Source organism: Bos indicus x Bos taurus, chromosome 3, assembly GCF_003369695.1.
Source record: "Bos indicus x Bos taurus breed Angus x Brahman F1 hybrid chromosome 3, Bos_hybrid_MaternalHap_v2.0, whole genome shotgun sequence".
Lineage (NCBI taxonomy): Eukaryota > Metazoa > Chordata > Mammalia > Artiodactyla > Bovidae > Bos > Bos indicus x Bos taurus.
The window spans coordinates 234,691-238,313 of record NC_040078.1 but is presented as its reverse complement, the minus strand read 5'-3'; positions in this window follow the sequence as shown (position 1 = coordinate 238,313).

Here is a 3,623-nt window from a genome sequence, read left to right as displayed (position 1 = left end):
TGGATGTGAAGTGCATATGTGAAAAGGACAGCTATGGAGCTCACGGAGGGCAGAGCTCAGAGATATATGTCCCATAATGGGCAGCAGGTCAAAGCGGGAGATCGGGGACACTCTGGGTGTTACATTTGCAGTGCAGCCCTTTCTCAGTGATTGGTTGTATAAGGAGATGGTGTGGGCTAGGGTGATTGTTCCCAGACACTGGTCCTTGGAGCCCCTCCTCTGAACCACATGGAACACTGAGAAATAAATTCTTTGGCACACTCCACAACTCTTGAATCAGAATCTTTGGAGGTGGAGTCCAGGAATCTGCATTTCATACAAGTGTTCCAGACAATGGTCTCAGAGCCAAATTTGAAAATGACTTGCCTGGAACAGAGAAACAGAATGATGAATACTCCCGGGATCTCATCAGATAAGGGTTTCAACCTCTGCACCATTCTAGACCGTTGCCATAGCCAATGAGCAGAATCATGTTTCATTGGTTTTCCTTTTCTACCCACTACTGGATGTGCTGATCACTACAGGAGTGAGGTCTCCAGACCTGGATGAAAGGTGGCTCTCCCAGCATCGATAGCATGCTGCATGGACTGGGCAGCTTTCTTGGGTCATTCCTGAGGGACTCTGAGAGTCCATTTGGAACCTGGCCATGGCTCAGCTGTTCCCACTGAGGCAGGAGACAGGCATTTATAACTGGTCTCCTGTTTACATTTCTTGAGGCAAGAAAAAGATGGGCTTAAGGCCAGACACTTACAGCTAGCCACCAGTTTGCATTTCTCGAAATAGACAATAGGTGGGCTCCAGGTTAGATATCTACAACCAGCCTCCTGTTTGCTCTTCTAAATGGAATTAACAACTGAAACAGGATAAAAAGCCAAGTTTTGTCTCCTGTGGACACCCTAAGGTAACAGTTATGGCAGGAACATAGAGGAGCTAAACCTGTTTGAGTAAAAAATCAAGAGGTTATATATTTACCATCCTTGGGGCAAGAGAGACATTTCACATGTGCAGAAAGGCTCCTTGGGGTCAAAAAGAATGGTGTGCTGCTGCTGCTAAGTCGCTTCAGTCATGTCCGACTCTGTGCAACCCCAGAGACGGCAGCCCACCAGGCTCCCCCGTCCCTGGGATTCTCCAGGCAAGAACACTGGAGTGGGTTGCCATTTCCTTCTCCAATGCATGAAAGTGAAAAGTGAAAGTGAAGTCACTCAATCGTGTCCGACTCTTACTGACCCCATGGACTGCAGCCTACCAGGCTCTTCCATCCATGGGATTTTCCAGGCAAGAGTACTGGAGTGGGGTGCCATTGCCTTCTCCAAAAGAATGGTGTACTGCCCCATAATATGTGATGTTAATATGTGATTCCATAGGCCTCTCAACTGGAAATCCATCTTGGAAAACAGTTGTGTGTGCATGTTGGGAAGGGTTCTGGGGTAGGTCAGGTGTGGAAAAAGAAGCCAGATAATTGGCAGAAGATAAACAAAGATCTGAAGAACTGTCATATATAAATGATTTAACCACTTCTTTATTGTGCTCCCCCTCTCTAGGGGGTACACCTATACCCTTTCTCTTTGAGTATGCATTTCTCCCTTGCTTCCACCTTAAGAAACCATTCCTCTGTGTGCTGCCCCACTTGTTGTTGTGCTGTGCCTCTAATAATAAACTTTGAACCTGCATTTACAGTTTTTGCCTCCATAATAAATGCATTTTTCACTGGAGGAAAGAGCCCAGAAAAATAGCTTCTAGCCTCTAGCCCTTGCTGATCTGGTGGCTCAGTCTTCTAGTTTTCACCCAGGCTATCCAGGTTCAATTCCTGGGCAGGAAATTAAGTTCTCACTTCATGTCACCACTCACTGCTGGGTACCAAGATCACTCCCACAGTTCCATCAGTAGAGCCCATAAAAACCCACCCATGCCAACTCTTAGCCTGGGGCATCCAAACACAGCACTGTGAGTCCTTGGCTCTTTCTACAGAGAAGGATCTTTTAACATGTTGTAGTTAGCCTGTTTTCTGGTGCCATTCCATTTTTGGACCTGGATCTCTGGCAGTGATGCCACTCCAAACACGTGGTGACCTTCAGTCAGTTCAGTTCAGTCGCTCAGTTGTGTCCGACTCTTTGTGACCCCATGAACCGCAGCACGCCAGGCCTCCCTGTCCATCGCCAACTCCATTGAGTCAGTGATGCCATCCAACCATCTCATCCTCTGTCATCCCCTTCTCCTCCTGCCCTCAATGTTTCCCAGCATCAGGATCTTTTCCAATGAGTCAGCTCTTCACAACAGGTGGCCAAAGTATTGGAGTTTCAGCTTCAACATCAGTCCTTCCAATGAACACTCAGGACTGATCTCCTTTAGGATGGACTGGTTGGATCTCCTTGTAGTCCAAGGGACTCTCAAGAGTCTTCTCCAACACCACAGTTCAAAAGCATCACTTCTTCAGTGCTCAGCTTTCTATATATACATGACCACTGGAAAAACCATAGCCTTGACTAGACGAACCTTTGTTGGCAAAGTAATGTCTCTGCTTTTTAATACGCTATCTAGGTTGGTCATAACTTTCCTTCCAAGGTGTAAGCGTCTTTTAATTTCATGGCTGCAATTACCAACTTCAGTGATTTTGGAGCCCCCCAAAATAAAGTCTCTCACTGTTTCCACTGTTCCCATCTATTCACCATGAGGTGATGGGACTGGATACCATGATCTTCGTTTTCTGAATGTTGAGCTTTAAGCCAACTTTTTCACTCTCCTCTTTCACTTTCATCAAGAGGCTCATTAGTTCTTCTTCCCTTTCTGCCATAAGTGTGGTGTTGTCTGCATACCTGAGGTTATTGATATTTCTCCCGGCAATCTTGATTCTAGCTTGTGCTATATCCAGCCTGGCATTTCACATGATGTACTCTGCATGTAAGTTAAATAAGCAGGGTGACAATATACAGCTTTGATGTAGTCCTTTCCCAGTTGGGAACCAGTCTGTTGTTCCATGTCCAGTTCTAACTATTGCTTCCTGACCTGCATACAGGTTTCTCAAGAGGCAGGTCAGGTGGTCTGGTATTCCCATTTCTTTCAGAATTTTCCACAGTTTATTGTGAACCACACAGTCAAAGGCTTTGGCATAGTCAATAAAGCAGAAATAGATGTTTTTCTGGAACTCTCTTGCTTTTTCCATGATCCAGTGGATATTGGCAATTTGATCTCTGGTTCCTCTGCCTTTTGTAAACCCAGCTTGAACATCTGGAAGTTCATGGTTCATGTTATTGCTGAAGCCTGGCTTGAAGAATTTTGAGCATTACTTTACTAGCGTGTGAGATGAGTGCAATTGTGCGGTAGTTTGAGCATTCTTTGGCATTGCCTTTCTTAGGGATTGGAATGAAAACTGACCTTTTTCCAGTCCTGTGGCCACTGCTGAGTTTTCCAAATTTGCTGGCATATTGAGTGCAGCACTTTCACAGCATTGTCTTTTAGGATTTGAAATAGCTCAATTGGAATTCCATCACCTCCACTAGCTTTGTTCATAGTGATGCTTCCTAAGGCCCACTTGATTTCACATTCCAGGATGTCTGGTTCTAGGTGAGTGATCACACCTTCATTATCTGGGTCATGAAGATTTTTTTTGTACAGTTCTGTGTATT